The 16,588-nt window shown below is 53.3% G+C and overlaps 1 long non-coding RNA gene across 1 annotated transcript; it reads left to right on the top strand.

Annotated features, from left to right (window-relative positions):
* The first annotated feature begins 28 nt into the window (after positions 1-28).
* On the top strand, positions 29-11,533 carry LOC105853885. Its single transcript, XR_001145633.1, has 3 exons — positions 29-173; positions 2,438-2,498; positions 11,462-11,533. It is a non-coding gene; the product is annotated as an uncharacterized LOC105853885 (long non-coding RNA).
* Positions 11,534-16,588: the final 5,055 nt, after the last annotated feature.

The following is a 16,588-nucleotide window of genomic DNA, read 5'->3' as shown; positions in this document are numbered from 1 at the left end:
CTCGCCGCACTGGCCCGGGCCGGGGCAGCCGGCCATGGGGGGCCCGGGCCTGCAGGAGGCCAGAGCAGGAACTCGGCGGGAAATGACTGGCATGAGGGCACGGCCGGGCTCGGGGCGCCCGTGCTGGCGCCCTAGACAGTGACTCTGGGCCATGCACTGGACCCACAGAGCTGGTAAGCACCTGTGCGACTGGGTTCAGGAGATCTAGGGGGCCTGGCCAGGAAGAGGCTGCAGGAGAGTGGAGGGCGAGTGGGGCACCCGCAGAATCCGGTCTAACCGGGTGGCAGAGGCTGTATAGAGAAGTGAAGTCGAGCAGTGCCTCCTGGGGGCTCATCTGCTGGGCTGGGGAGATTGGGCTGCAAGCGCCCCTGGAGAGCCGGTAGAGTCGGTAATGTCATCCAGGGTCAGAATCAGCCACTCGGAGGCCTTGGCGTCTGATCTCCCATAGCCTGTGCCTCAGTGGCCCCTGACTGCTCATCACCCGGTGAGCACCTCCCTGCCAGCCCCTGCTGGATGGGAGCTGGTCTGACCTGGCACCCCAGGCTGCTCTGGGGTGGGGAAGAGCTGTCTATGCTGCCCCTCTCCTTGGCCCTTTCTGGGTGTACCTGGCCAGAAAGCATGGAAGAGATCCTGGGAAGGTAACAGTATCTGCTTAGCTCACAGACTCACATCCCCCTTAGGGCTCTGCCTGGCTAGAGCTCAGCTTGTCCTTTCATTGGGAATACAGGATGGGGGATAGGATTTCTTCTCCAGTTTTTCCCAGACTGCAAGGTGGAATTTGCTGCCCTGAGTGAGTGGTCAGTGCACTCACCCAGGCCCCAGTATCCATGGCCTGCATGTCTAGGTCAGGAGGCCAGCATCAAAGTGGAGACCTGGGGGCCAATTGGGCTCTTGAATCCCATTAGCCAGGACCTTCCTCAGGCCTGGAGCTGATTGAATGTAATTAGCAACTAATTGCATGTCTGTGAGCCCCTCTACATGAGAACCGCACCAAGGTCAAGTTTAAACAGCAGATAGTGATTCAATCTTTTCTTCAAGACACCATATTTCCTGTGTGGAGGGTTTGAAGAAGAGCTGTTCTTCATTCATTTATTCATTCTTTCACCAGATATTTACTGAGGGTCAAATACCAATCAGGCATGTAGACACAGGGAATGCAACTGTTCTCTTCCATGCTAGCTGGAGAGAGGAAATAAGCAAATAAGTGGGTAAATCACATTATTTCAGAGGCTGATAGTGCTGTAAAACAAACAACCGGAACAGGCTGATGCTGATATTTGAGAAATTGGCTCTTTGCTAGAAATTTGAGCAAGCAGACTTTCTAAATTGGGGTGGGGGAAATGGCATCATTTCCAGCCTTTACAACTCTGGGGGGATAGGATAGGCTATCCTCAGGGATCAGGAGCAGGGCTTAGGGTCAGTGAGCAGTGGTGAGTGGTGAGGCAGCCTCTCTCTAGTGAGTATATTCCTCACTGGGAGTCCTGAACCTAAGGCAGAAACGTAAGCACCCCCAGAAAGCAATTATTGTTGACATGCTTGCTCATTTACTCATTCATTCAACAAATACTTACTGAAGGCCCGTATGTTCCAGAACCTAGTCTAGGTGTTAAGGATATGCTAGTGATCACAGGACTTATTTTCTGGTGGGAGAAATGGATGATAAACAATCCTAACAGCTTGTCATGGCCATTAAATTCCTTGAAGGAAAGTAAAACAGGTTAAAAGTTTGGAAAGTGCTAGATTCAGTGGCATGGTCAGGCATGCCAGCAAGATGGAATTTGAGTGGAGATCTGAATGTAGATGAGATCGTCCTGTGACGATCAGAGGGATGAACATTCCAGGCAGAAGCAACAGGAAGTGCAAAGATCCTGAGGCATGAAGGTGGCATGAGCTTGTCTAGTATACGAGGCATTCTGGGCCTGGGGCAACAGAAAGGATGTGTGACTTTGGGGGTGAGTAAGTGATCTCAGATGCTCTGGTTGGAAGAGGCAGGGGTGGAATTCATTTGCACACCAGAAGCTTCCAGGGAAGCAGACAGTACTCCCAGCTGTCGTGGAGGAAGATTTACAAGTTCCCGAGCGGGCTCTGGGACCAGCGAGGTGGTTCATACCCAGCAGGGGAATGGGTGAGCACCAAAGATAGTGTCTTGGCTGGAGGGACCCATACACAGAGAGCTAAAGTAGGAGGCAGACTGTCAGTTTTTCTAATCAGTTAAGTCTCTGGAAGCTGCAGATGGGGAGAAAAAATGTTACCTGCTGGGGAAATTCTCATAATGTTTCATTCTTAAGTAATTTAGGTGTTCTCATTAGTCAGCTTAACGGAAAATCAGGAGTGTGTACACTAATTGGCATGCAGCGGGCATGTTCTAGCTGCCAGGCCCTCCTTCGAGCATGGTACTTGCAGACACTATCCTCACACCGTCTCTTCCATTTCACAGATGAGAAATAAGAAAGAACAAGAGAATAAGAATAAGCAAGTTGCCCACCTTTACACAGCTGGTAAGTAGAGAATCAGGATTTACAATCGAGTGGTGTAGTTCCGAGCTGCGTGCTCTGAGCGAGAGAGGCTTTGACTGAAGTGTGCTTGTCCTCAGTGGAGGAGGCACCCCAGTGTCTAACAGCAGAGTGGTTAGGAGACACTCGGGGTTCTGAGCACTTTGCATTTTTTTTTTTTTTTTGCATTTCTTATTAAAGTATTTGCATAGGTTATAAGTCCTTTAAAACTTTTTTTTTTTTTTGGTAGAAAAACTGGGGAGTAGGCCAGAGGATTCACCAGAGATAGAGTGGGGAGCAGAACTGGCAGATCTACGTAAAGACACTGCTGAGGGGAGCAGCAGGAGACACAGGAGAAGTCTGCTGCGCCATGTGGGTTTGCTTCCTGGCCGAGGATAGAACTCAGGCTATCGGGGTAATAGCAGTGACAGTGCTGAGGTATAACTCCTAGGCCACCAGGGAGGCCCTAAAACAGACTTTTTAAGGGGATAATTTGTATGCATTAAAAATATTTTCATAAATGTTAGTTCAAACAGCCTTGAGGTTCACATGAAGACTCTCCCTGTTTCCTGCCCTCTGATCCCTGATTCTTTTCTTTAGAGGCAGTTCCTTAAGAACACTTCCAGAGAAATTCTATTTATAAATGAGCATAAACGCATGCATACCTTCCCTGTCTTTTTCTACAAGTAGTAATAATACTTTCTTAATATGCTTGTTTTTCTGATTCAGGGCATATGATGTACTTTTATCCTTTCAAGATAAATGTATGATACCTCAGGAGTGTGGCACTGTATTTATCTAGCCTGTCTGGGCTTGTGGATTGTTTTCCTCATCTCTGTTTTCTTGATATGACAGTCAGTAATGTGGTAAGCATACTTGTACCTGCGGATTTTGCTCACTTCTGTGACCATCTCACAGGGGTGATTCCGAAAGGTGGAATGACTGTGTTGAAAGTCATGTGGATTTTCAATTTTGATGCTTTCCAAAAACATAGCATGACTTAGGACTTTTGGCTTAGGACTTTTGTGATTGCTTGTTTCCTCTCTGCTTCATCAGTGTGGTGTTTTAGCAACTTTTTGCCCTTGCCAGTTTGACATATTTTTTAAAATGGCATTGCATTGTGGTTTCCATGGGTGTTTCTTTATAGTGAATGGTATTTTGAGTGTTTTAAGCTCTTGGTCTTTCTGTGGACTCTTCAAGTCCTTGGCCTCTGATTTGAGCTGTATTTTCATCTTTTTGTTTGACTTCCCTCCATCCCTCATCTCTAGTCCACCGACTGCCCCTTCCCTTCCCACACCCCGTGAGCACCAGCCACTCTGGTACATATTATGCTTCTCCTGGGACCTAGATGTACTTTAGAGAAATACATGATTTTGTTTTATATTATCATACATTTTTAAATCACATACATTATTCTGTGCTAGAAGTCATTTTAAATTTAAATTTAAATTGCATTTTAAATTTGATATGTATTTTTAAAAAAAACTCAAACTGACCACTCTGCAGACACTTGATTACTACACTGTATTCCATAGTTGGAATTGTGAAATTATCCAGTTGATTCTTTTTTTTTTTTTTTTTACCATTTATTTATTAATGCATACAGAGCTGGGGTAAAGGCCAGAGGTGTGGGGGTTAAGAGGATTCACCAGAGACAGAGCGGGGAGCAGAACAGGCAGATGTGCTGAAGTACACTGCTGAGGGAAGCAGCAGGCAAGACAAGAGGTCTGCTGTGCCATATGGGTCACCTCCCGGGCTGGGGATCAAGCTTGTGCTGCAGTGGCCGCGATAGCTTCATAGTGCTGCGCTTTAACTTGTAGCCACCTGGGAGGGCCCTCCAGTTAATTCTTCTCAACTGGTCTAGAAAGATTTGGAGATGTGGATACAGGGTGAGCCTTTGAGGATGAGAGGAATTAGATGGAAAGGAGAATGGAGAAGGAAGCAGAGCAGAATGGAGAACACAGCATGAGGTCACACCAGCCTGTGACAGTGTCAGCATATTCAGGGGCACCCCCATACTGGTTGGCTGCAGTTCGCATAGGAGGGTGAGGCCCTAGGAGAGGCTGGGGTACCCTGAAGGCAAGGGTTGAGAGGCACTGGGGTCTGACTGGGTCAGTAGAGACGTCCAGGGCAAGAGTGGTCTCTGGGGAGAGAAGTGGGGTGGACTGATGTGAACCTCAGCCACAGGAGGCCCCGTGACAGCTGCTGGTGTGAAGGTGGAACAGCAGGGCCTCAGGCATCCAACTTAGGAGGGTGGAGACTGGTGTCAGGCCTGTTAACTAGAGAAGTTGAGTGGCTCTGACGTCATAGACAGGGCCCCCTGGGAGGACACTCATGGGCACATGGACAGGCACCAGCTCTGAAGTCCTGCTCATCCCTGCTAGAGGACTTCTGCAGGTGACCGGGACTCTGGCAGCAGAAGGGCCTGGGAACTTTTAGCAGAAGGGTGGAAAATGAAGATGTGTGAGATGTGGGTGAGGTCACCCCAGGAAAGGGAGCAGTCTAGAGAGATCCTGCTGGAACAGAACCTGGGCCAGGTGTGCAGGGCGAAGTGGATGGACAGGCCGAGCCTGCCAAGGAGACATGTGTGCACTTTTGAACTCTGCTTTTTGCTGGCGCTGCCCTTTGCTGACTGACTGACCTCAGGAAAGCATCCGCTCGGCTTGGGAACTTGGGCGGCCATTATACACAAGGAGGTGAAAGGGGGGTCCTGCTTTCCTGGAGTCTCTCATTGCTGTGTCGCACTGAAGAAGTGACCTCAGGAAATGAAGATGTGCGGTCTCTCTTCCTGGAGAGGTGCTCCGAGGCCTTCATGCTCTTCCTGCTGAGAGCTGCTAAGCCAGGCTGCCCCCTCCGTCCGTCCCTGAGGGTGACTGTTGATAGAGCCTGGGTTGGCTTTTGCTGGCACAGAGAAAGCATCTGAGGCCCAGGGCTTTGCTGCAGTGGGCAGGGTAAAATGTGGGAGCCCCTGGGGAACACTGACCCCTCTGGTGGCGAGCTTTTCTTCCTCCTTTGTCTCCTCAAAATATACCTGTTTTCTGTTTTATATAACACGAGAGCCTTGCTTCCTGCTCTTGTAAACCTTGAACAAGGGAGACTCTCACTTCTGTTTCCCAAGGAATAAATGCTTGAAAGATCAGACTCAGCTGTACCATGTAGCCATTTACCTATCTTTGTCATGACTTCTGGCGTGAGTTTTATTGGTATTATTGTATTTACTGTTTTTCCTTGAGCACACACATTTGAGAATGCAATGTAAAATAGGCATTTTCTGCTTTAGCATGTGGGCCTAGCAATACCACCTCTGAAATCACAGGTTTGCTGCACCAGTTGTTTTAAATGCACATTTAAACAAATGTTTATTAAAACTTTTCATTAAGTGAACCACATAGTTAGGCAAACTCAGCCTTAGATTCATGGATTTGGGAGGAAGTCATCTTACCTGCATAGGGGAGGGAGGCATCTTTTTCTCTGCCCGCTTAGATTTAGTGACTGGGAAGGGTACATTAAACTGACGAAAGGCAGAAGAACAGTAGAAAAAAGGTTCATAGGTATGTTCACGGGGCAAAACAAATGAGAGAAAATAAAGATTGTGGTAATGTTTATGTAGAGAGGTAGGAGGGGTCTTTTGATCCCCCTAGAGAAGGGACTTGGGCTAGGTTTTACTGAGTTCTTCCTTCTAGGCCCACAACTGCCCTGCAGAGGGGACTTGTGACCATCTTACTTCTGAGAAGTTGCTACTTTTAGTCAGATAAAGGAAACTCTGGAAGGCGTTTATTTTGCCTCTGTTCAATCTCAAATGCCTACCTTAAAGTAATGTTCCTGTCAACTGCGGGGCTCTGATGGGTGCCCACACCCACTTCAGAGAACTCATGAGACAGCCACACCACGTGAGAAGTGATGACAGGAAAAGGCTGTGTCTGTTAGCTCCCAGATGCTCTCCTGCCCCACACACTGGTTCTCAGCCCCCCCCCCCCAATGGACAGAAGGCTAACAAAGACAGCCTTTACAGTGAGCAGAGAAATTCAATCACTATTTCATGAAATAAATTTTCTCATACCCTTATTACTTCTGATGAAGAACAAGCACATTTATTTAAAAAAAATTAGGTGCATAGCAAAAAGGCACAAAGAACTTAAACTCACGCGTATAGAAAACACATAGAAATTGCCACCATCAACCTGTACTTTGGTCTTTATTACCTAAATATACCAATTTTTAAGAAGTTGAGATCATACTGAATAGATAATCATTTTCCTTAATAATACACTGTGAGCATCTTCTTACTTCATTAAATGCTCTTTAAAACAAGACAGAGAGTGCGGAGCCTCACCATGCGGCTGTGTGAGCTTCAGTCTGGCTAGAAGGCTGTGTTATAACCTGTTTATCCAGTCCCGTCGTGGATATTGAGTTGTGATCACTTGCCATTATAACTGCATGCTCATGTGTCTTAGCAGATGTTTTGTGGGTCGCTGGGTGCCAGGACACTCCGGTGCAGGTGAATAACTGTAGAGCCCTCCCCACTGCTTGCTTGGGAAGGGCACCTCACTGATGCTTAGCTCGCTGAGGCTGCAGGGAGCATGTTAGAAGGGCTTGAGGGGGCAGAAGAGGGGAGTCTAGGAAGCCAGACACTGGGGCCAGACGGAGGGAGGTGTGAGACCGAAGCACTCCGGGGCGTGACCTGGGCGGCTCCTCCCCGGACATGTGTCCACAGCTGTGCAGGGCCAGCCTCTTCAGGTCCTGTGCCGGCCATGGAATTGGGCAACAGACAGAAGCGTGTCATTCATTTTCGCAATCACTTCCTTCCCTCTCCAGGGAGCCGGGGGTGGCGCTGCGGCACCCACACGTGCTGTCCTGTCTGTGATGTTCCTGCTGGATTGTGGGCCTTCTCCCCGTTGCCTTAGGCTCAGCAGCTTCTCCCGCCCCTTACAGGGCCACAGGCATTGGGGGAGGCTGCCTCTGCCCCCCATCGTGGACTCAGGCACTGGCAGTCCTCCCTCCTGCTCTGCGCCCCAGGGGGCTCCGCGGAACCAAGGCCAGCGTCAGCATGGTCAGCAGCAGGGCAGCAAACTTACCTGCCAGAGGAATTTAGGGAGGCCTTGTCCTCCTGGCCGTACTCCCTGGGGACCCAGACGGTGGCTGTGGAGAGCGGGAGAAGGGCACATGACTGCCTTATGCCGGGGCTTCCTTAAAGGACAAAACTTTTACAAAGACAAATTCAGGGCCACAGGAGCCTCTGAGGCGCTCCTGGCCCTCACCCGCATCCTGCCCAGTGACTGGTGTCTCTGGAAGTGAGCTCCATTCTCTCGGGATCTTTGAAAGCTCTGAGCGGGGAACATGCATTTGGCTTCATTGTCTTTGGCACCGCCCCGTTGGGAAGAAGGCCTGCTCCTTCGCACCTGCAGTGTGTGATGGCTAGGGGGCCAGCAGAAAGCCTGTCTGTAGGCTCTAGGCAGTCCCGCGTTCAAATCCAGCTTTTCCATTTACTGCCTGTGTAAGCCTGAACTACCGCTCTGACTCTTGGTCCCCTCATCCACTCCTTAGCATGGGGACAGTCACACCAGAGCGTCGGGATGGCAGATCCTGCTTGTAGTGGGCCCGGTGGACTTGGGCGATCTCTGTGTCTGTAAAGGGTCATTATAGCTGCCGCGGTCCCTTCTCTGCTGCCTGCCGCCTTTCATATCTCCACCTCTCAGGTGGATTTCATGTGCTGAAATCCCCTGGGGTCCTCTCCTGGAAGATGGGCTCCACTCCCCCTCCTGTGCTTGACTCTTGAGAAGCCACCTCCCCACCTGTGCTGAGCAGCTTCCTCTGCGGCAAACAGGAAGCCTTTCACCTTGAGGGAGGCAGGAAGGGGCTGCCTGGCAGCACTGCCTGCCTACCCGGTGGCGACAGGCTGTGGTCAGGTCAGGAAGCCGTGTAGCCACTGGACCCTGATCAGGAAGAGAGTGCGCTGGGTGGTAAAGCCCAGGAGTAGCCGGGGGAGGCAGCACTCCTCACTATTAGGGGCTCTGAAGGTGGAAACCGGTTCCTCTTCCCTTGCCTTATCTGCATCACGCAACCTTCTGGACTGGAGACTCCTTGTCCAGGGATCTCCCATCTAGCATTTTGCTTCTTGCAAGTGGGAAGGTGATAGAACAGAGTGGTGACTCCAGGAGTCTGGGAAGCTTTTCTTGAAGTATGGTATAAGTAGGAACCACCTCCAAACCCCAAATGCTTGTGGAGTGGTTATGAGCCTGGCACCACTGCCCAATTGGGGTGACTGTGAAGATGAATGGACCAGTTTTTGCTCTGCAAAGTTCACAGTCATGGGGAGGCTGTAGACCCAAACACACGGAGGAGGAAGAACATGGGGCCTCATCTGACCAGCGTCTTTCCAGCTCCAGGATGCAGAGCCTGCACACAGGGGACCAGGGGTGTAGCGGGGTCTGGACACCAGGTCACATGGAAGCCAGAAGGGAGGTGAGGGGGGCTGCCGACTCCCACCCTCACTCCTCACAGTCTTCACCTTGTGGTCACCTGTCTTCTACCTCCACCTCCCACTTCTCAGTGCCGCATTCAACAGTCACGTTGGCACCTTTATCTTCCTAGATTTTTCTAGTAGCATTTGACATGACTGACCACTTCCTCCTGAAGGTATCTCTGATCTTCAGTTACCGTGTCTTCACATTTCTCTCACCTTCTTGACAGTTTCCTGTCATTCACTGTCCTTTAGACTGCTTGATGGACTAACCCGTGGTAGGGCTACCTTTGCACACACACACACACACCACACACACCCCCCTCTCCAGCCCTCCCATCCTGGGTCACTTCCTAGAGACTCTCAGCGACTTCAACCCTGATATTACAAAGTCAGGCTCCTGCTGTTCTCCCCCAAGCTCGTCTCCCCAGCTCATGCCCACTCAGTGACTGCTGTGACCACCCTCCGGAAATCTAGAAATTGCCGAGTTCTCTGTCTGCACACTTTGCGCCTCCCTAAGGGACAGAGCAGACCGATCATCCCCTTTCTGTCCCCCCAGCTTCTGTCTTCTTCGCCCAGCCACTGTCCCCTCACCTGGACTGCCAGCACGCCCCACCGGCCTCCCTGAGCGCAGTGACTGCTCTGGGCTGCCTGTTTCCCACACAGCAGCAGAGGGTCTTAAGAAGAAACGTGCATCCTCCGTCCCCTGGCTTTGGGTGGTTTATGCACCCTGACTTACTACTGGGGACCCCATAAGACCTGGCCTATCTTCCCCCACATTCTCACTTGGTTTCTGTTCTTTGAGCTGCTCGCGAAGCCCTTTCTGGCCCCGGATAAGGAATGAGACCAGCACTCCCTCTGCCTGAAGTGCCGCCATGCTCTTCACAGGCTGGCTGTTCTGCACAGGGGCCCACCCCTTCAAGTCCTCCCCTAACACCCCCTGCCCAGGGAGCTCGCCCCTGCTGCTCTCTCCCTTCTCCCTATTCCCTTCGCCTCGGCATTCACACAATTAATAGATGTGAATGAATCGGTCTGCTTGTTTATTCCTGCCCCTGCCACTAGATGGGAAGCTCCCTGAGGACAGGGGTCCTGTGTTTTGTTCCTGATGCATCCACAGCTTCTCACATCAGAGTGTGTGCTCGTGGCCACGTGCCAGAGACACCCAGGAGGCCAGAGGCCGGCGGCATTTAGGTCTAAGTGAGTTCAGGTGTCCAGCTTACACTGCTGGACGGTGTAATAAAATCCCAGATACGGGAGGAGGAGTAGCTTGCGGGGCGAGGGGTCAGGGGCCAGGGTGTGTTGGGGTTGTAGTGAAGGTAAATTTGCCTCTGGCGTTTGCCAGCCCGACAGTGGACGGTGCGGTGTCGTGTCTTTGACTGTGTGAAAGCCATCCAGCTGCCATAATAAAGTGTCCCCTTCAGCTTCCCATCTCAGTAAGGAATTAGGATTCCCAGCCTCCTCCGCGTGTGGCCGCCTTTGAGCCCTCCTTCCCTTTCTCCTCCTCACCGGGGCTGGACCTCGCCTGTGCTCTGATCTGGGGCTCAGATAGCCTGGGTCTCAGGGCTCTACATCGCCAGGGCTCTGCGGGCATGACTGGTAGGGACTTATACCTGGAGGAGTCTGCTGGCGATGGGTCAGTGAGGACAACAGCTCAGGTAGCATCAGGATCTCTGGGCCCCCAGTTGAGAAGTTGGGGGTATAGCTGAGGCTGGAGAGCAGACTGTGCAGAGGGGGTGACAGCTGGGCAGTGAGTGTGGCTCCCTGCCAGGCTCAGGCTCTCGCTCGTGTGCTCGGACACACTTGGGGAGTTCAGCGTGGGGTGGATGGTGGCGGTTCCTGTGTTCTGAGATGAGCTCTGGCCACAGCTCCGTGACTTCTCCGCTGTGTGGCCCTGGCCAGTGTCTGAACCTCTCTGAGTATAGTGTGGTGGGTGCAGTAGCCCTTCATCAGGTTGGTGAGAGCAAAATACCTGACTGGTATTTTTTGGGAGCTAGCTGCAAGGTATTTGTATCAGGAGCCATTGTTGCTCATAGCACACAGAAATGGAAATGTCACTTGTTAAAAACAGAAAGGGAAAGTTGCCTGGTGGGAACCAGGGGAGCGGCTCCTGTGTCGCTCTGGTGCCCTGCCAGGAACTGAGAGAGCCAGGCAGAGATGAGAACCTGGTGACAGGCCACTGGGCGGTGGGGTGTGGGGCCTGCTCCCGACTTGTACCTTCCCCTTTCTCCAACAGCCTGGACTGGGGAGGAAGACTTCCCTGGCAGATTCTCTGGGCAGGGCTGGAGCAGGGTGGGGCCACTGGCAACAGGGGCTCAGGGAAGGGATGCTAGCACTGGGCCTAGGAATGGAGGCTCTTGTCTTGTGGCCAGGAAGTGTGAGGTGCTGCACTACTGCTGGGGAGCCCTAGGGAGCTCAGACTGGGAGGGCTGAGAGCGGTGAGTGTGGGGTGGTGAGGGGAGCGGAAGTCGGAAGCAACAACCGCCATACTCATAACTCACCATTCTGACAGACGGACAGACTGTGTGGCAGGAACTGCTCCTGGGGCCCAGGCACACTCATCCCTTCTTGGGTTCTCTGGAACGGAGCAAGGTAGGCCTGCTTGGGGTGGGTGCTGGGAGGGCCTGGCGCGAACAGCGGATGTGGAGCGTTACCTGTGGGTCCTTGTGGTAGTGGCAGGCACAGGTGGGCAGGAAGGAGGCCGGGGCTCTGCGGGCCCACTGTGTGTGGGAACAGGCTACAGCCACTGCCCTCCTCTGTCCTTCCCTTCATCTGCTCGTCCCTCAAATGCTCTCCCAATCGGGCCCTTTCTCTGATTCCCGCTCTGGCCCCCAATTATTCCAACCTCCCTGGGGGTAGTGAAGGCTGAAGGGCCAAGGATGCCACTGGCCTTTCGTGGGCCTCCTGGGTCCCTGGTGACTGCTATGTCCAGGACCAGAGGGGGCTTTTGTGACCAGAGTTTTGACCCCTAAACCCTGGTGAAGAGGGTACCAGGCAGGCCAAGTGTGGGGCTTGGGCCTTGGACAGCTTTGGGTATAGTGCCTGTGGGAACTCAAACTCAGATTTAGCAATTAGGGGGCTCTCAGATGGCCCCACTGGGGGGCTCCCTGGGAATTTGGGGACCCAGCTTATGGTTTTGTGGAACAGCTTGGTTTTGGTCTGTTGATAATGCACAGCGTAAGTCACTTCATTCTCAAAAGTGGCCCTGTGTCAACAGGCTGTCCTTGTAAAGAGAGCCATGGAGGAAGACCTGGCCACTGCCCCCTTTCTCTGCCTAAGATCTGCCTGCTGGAGGCCCCCGCCCCCATGCTAAAGGGCTGGGAAGGGTGACCTATCATCAGCTGGTAATAAATACCATCAGGACTGTTGGGCTGGAGGCAGATTTGAAAAATAGGTCCCAATGACAGGCCTCCCCAGTCTCCTGGGACATTAGAGCACCACAGGGACCCTCTTCCTACACATAACTGACTGCAGCCACTGGCATAGGGATCAGAACTATGGCTGCTGAGTTTTTTGTGGAGGGAGGAAGACAGGTGCCAGAAGGGTGAGGCCCCACCTGGCCCTGGCCTCCCAGAAGTCCTCATCCTTCCCTGTCGTCTGTCCTCCCTCCGGGCCTCCCTTACTGGGTCTTAGCTGGCCCTGGCCCCAGGCTCTCAGCACTGCTGCCTACTCTCCCATGCACCTTTGCGTGAAGGCAGCTGCCTTGTGGGCAGGATGTGGGGCCTCCCCCATTCATACCTCACTGGTCCGGGCTGGGGCTTCTGCCCTCTACGCTCCAGATGGGGTGCTGCAGCCTCAACTCCTGGGGGAGGGACTGTGGTCCTCTTGCACTTCCCACACCCTTCACCTCCTGCTGCGAGACACAAGCTCAGCCCTGCAGTGCTCCATGAAAACTCTCCCGCCCTCTTTCACTCCTCTCTTCTTCCCTCCTTCCTTTTCTCCATCCTTCCGGGCTAAGCAGACACTGACTGAGCAATGGGAACCAGATGAATTGGAGTGACTGCCTCAGAAGGGAACTTGTGAATACCCAAGGGAGTCTCTGTCTTAGGCAGAGAAAGGGGGCAGTGGCCGGGTCTTCCTCCATGGCTCTCTTTACAAGGACAGCCTGTTGACACAGGGCCACTTTTGAGAATGAAGTGACTCACGCTGTGCATTATCAACTTGCTAGGAAGAGGGAGGGAGGGAGCCCTAAAAGCAGCTCAAACTTGGATTTGGACCGCTGCTCCCCTCATGATTTGCTGAGCTACCTGGGCCAATTCCTGAAGTTCCCTAAGCCTTGGCTTCCTTATGAGTAGGAAGGCTATGGTGTCCCCACTTCGTTCATCATGGAGAGGCTGGCAAGATTGCAGGGCTTCATCCCCAGCTGGTAGGGTTGCCAGATGAAAACAAAAATTACCAGTTAAATTTGAACTTCAGGTAAACAATGAGGAAACTTTTAGCATAAACATGTCCCAAATGTTGGGCATCCTGTATCTTCCTTGCTAACTACGGCAGCCCTCGGTAGGGACTCCTGCGTGCCTGGGGACCCATCACCATCTTCAGAGGCTCTGTGGCCCCAGGTTACTCACAGAGTCCTGAAGCACTCAGGTCAGGACCACTGACCTTTCACTTTCTAATCACTTACACTAAAGCAGAACATCAGCCCCCACCCAGAACTTTGTCGTTGGGCATGAGTTTCATATGGGCCCCTACCGGGACTCAATCATTTCACATTTCCGTGGTGAGTCAGCCGTGAGCAGGCAGCACAGAGAACCTGCCTTTGGGTGCTGCCATCCTGTGAGTAGGGGGAGGCAGAGAGAACCAGCAAGTGTGCCCACTGAAACCACACTCGGACAGGGCTCCCGGATGAGGAGTGAGGGATGGAGGCGCCAGGCACAGCTTCTTGGCTCAGACTCAGCCCGTCCAACCACACGCCGGGCTGGCCACCACTGCTGCCCCGCTCTCTTGTCTCTCCTTCCCTGCTCCTCATTGCTTTGGGCCCTCATTCATTCCCCAGGGCACCCCTTTCTTCCACCACCACCCCAGCAACTGCCACAGCTGCTTTGAATTCACCCCCCTTGGAATTCGGTGAGAAACACCCGGCTTCTTCTGGGCAGGCACATCCGATACTATTTATGTCTTGCTTCACTGGTCACATGGACCAGTGGATGGCTTTAGGTACACATACCTGTTTGTGAGTACCCATTTGCAAAGGTGGACGTGAGGGACTCAGAAAAAGACAGGACACGACTTCACTTTCCAAGAGCTCCCAGCATTCCTGCTCCCACTATTGGCCCCTGAGCTGCTCCCGTCAGTGAGTGCACAGCTAGTGAGCTGAGGTCATGCAGGTCAGGTGCTCCTGCCCGGGAGATGCTCCTAAGACTGGTGCGCCTTCAAGGTTGTGGGGGGCTGGCGGGGAGGAGAGGAAGAGGAGCAGGGGTCTTGGGAGAGAGGGGATGCTGGGAGGTCCAGCTTTGAAATCTGGGGAGGAGAATGGGGAGCTACCCTGCGTTCAGGCCCTGTGCGTCTCTCCTCTGTCCTCTGGCTCCTCACTGGCACCTCTTCCCCATTATGCCCTGTGCCCTGTGTGCTGTTTGCTTGACAAGCTGCAGTGGCACACCATGGGGGACAGAGGTGTGCATGCCTGCCTGTGACACTGGGTGCTGGGGCTCACTCACCTCACTCCCCTTGGAAACAGGACTGCACAGGTCTCTTTCTTTTTCCCAGATAGGACTGAGAGCAGAAAATGGGCAGCTGCTTAGGGAGACCGTGATAGCCGCTGGCACTCTGAGGACGGAGGAGGACAAGTCAGAAGAATCTTCTACTTCTGACCTGGCGGGTGGGGGCTGTGGTTTCTAGGACCTAGCGTGAAGGCTGAGCTGAAAGAGTTGGAGACCAGAGGAAGAAGCATGAAAGGCAAGACTAACTCCAGTCAGTTTTATCTGGAGCTTCAAATCCAAGATTCCGAGTCAGAAATGGGCACAGCTTTGGGGAGTTAAGTCACAGTGTCAAGGAGCTGACCCATGAACAGATGGGCCCCAAGGCTGTCGGGGGCCATTCCTAGAGATGAAAACTGAAGAACCTTAGGCCAAAGTTCAGCAATTGCAGATTCTTGCTCTGCTGAAAGTGAAGACTGTTGGGATCAGGATGGAAGTGAGATAAAACCAGAATCACCTCAGTTAGCCTGCAGATCTGGGGGTGTAGGGAGGGTCCCAGGGGCTCCAGAAACCTCCTAGATTTCCTCTCTCCACTGCTAGGTGGCAGGACAAGGGTTTAGCCACATCCATGTGGTTCATTGAGCCCCACGCTCTTTACTGCTGGGCACATAGGAGAGACCTGTGGGCCCGTTAGTATATGGCACAGGCCCCCACAAGCCTGGCAGCGAGGAGGCTGGTGCAGGGAGGACTGCCCAGAGCAGCCTCTGTGGTGGGGAGAGGTCCTGATGTGGGTCAGGGTGAGCGGAGCCGACTTCCCTTACCAGCCGTGAGTCTCCAGGTGGGTCTTCAGCCTGGCTTCACCTCTGCAGCGGGGACCACATGCCTGCTCCCTTCAGGAGTGGGGTGGGAGGTGCTGGGCCAGCGAAGGGGCTGTTGTTCTTGGGGACCTCAGCCTGACAAGTTGGGTGCAGCCCTGCTCCCTTTGTTATAAGCACATGCATAGTCTTGAAGGCAGAAATATGTGCGTGAGGAAAGTGAGCTAAGGAAAGTGAGAAAAGGTGTGAGGAGGCCCGAGGGCCCTTGGGTGCTTGTCCCTGTGCTTGCTGAGAGCCAGCGCCAGCAGGGAGACAGCAGGGCTCATGTGTCCATGGGTCAGACAAGCCAGGTATTCTAAGGCCGCAGGGCCTGCGTAGGGACATACAATCTGCGGTTCTACACACGGGATGGGCGACCAGTGCTCTAGAGAGTACCATGAGAGCGTTCTCGCTGCATCCACTGAGGCCCATCCGAGTGCCATGTAGCCGCTGCCCGGGTGCTCTGAGCTGCTCGAGTGGACGCAACTGTGTACAAGCCTCCCCTCCCCGCAAGGCCATCTCGCCCCCAGGCAGCAGTGGTCGCTCGGCGGCACCCTGGCTGGGTCCAAGGGGTGCTGCTCCCTGCTTCCTTCTGGCCCACGTGGCATCACCGCACAGGAGCCACGAGCCTGTGACCCACGCAGGCCTTCCACGCCTCGGGCGGGAGAAATAAGGCAGCTGTGGCTTTTCTTTTCTGGGTGCCTGCTTCCCCCGCAAGTTATTCCACTCCTTGCCCCCAGGCTGTGCCTCCAGCTCCCTCATATTTTGGTGGCTGCTATTTTCTCAATGTCCTCCTGCTTTCACACTGTTTTGAGGCATCTCCGCCTGAGCCAGTCTCTCAGTCCCTCCATTCTGCAATCCAGATTCCCAAGAGAAGGGTCTGACAAACTGCCAGCTCATCTTTTTTAGCTACGACACCCCTCTGGCCACCTGCAGCCAGTACGCAGTGTAGCCCTGGTGCAAGCAGGTGAGGTTGTGGGGCCTGATAGCATGTGCGGTGCCCTCCTCACCCACAGCTGCACAGAGCAGGGCAGTGTCCCGTAGCCGACCGACCTCAGACTCGCGCCCAGGGGCCAGTTCGCTCAGCTGTGTTGGCTTTGTGTTGGCAGGGTAGGTGTGGATCCCCGCCTCCCCCCGGCCAGCGCTCCC

The sequence above is a fragment of the Condylura cristata genome, unplaced genomic scaffold, assembly GCF_000260355.1.
Source record: "Condylura cristata isolate star-nosed mole 26May11 unplaced genomic scaffold, ConCri1.0 scaffold00020, whole genome shotgun sequence".
In the NCBI taxonomy this organism is placed as follows: domain Eukaryota; kingdom Metazoa; phylum Chordata; class Mammalia; order Eulipotyphla; family Talpidae; genus Condylura; species Condylura cristata.
This window is presented reverse-complemented; position numbering and strand designations above follow the sequence as displayed.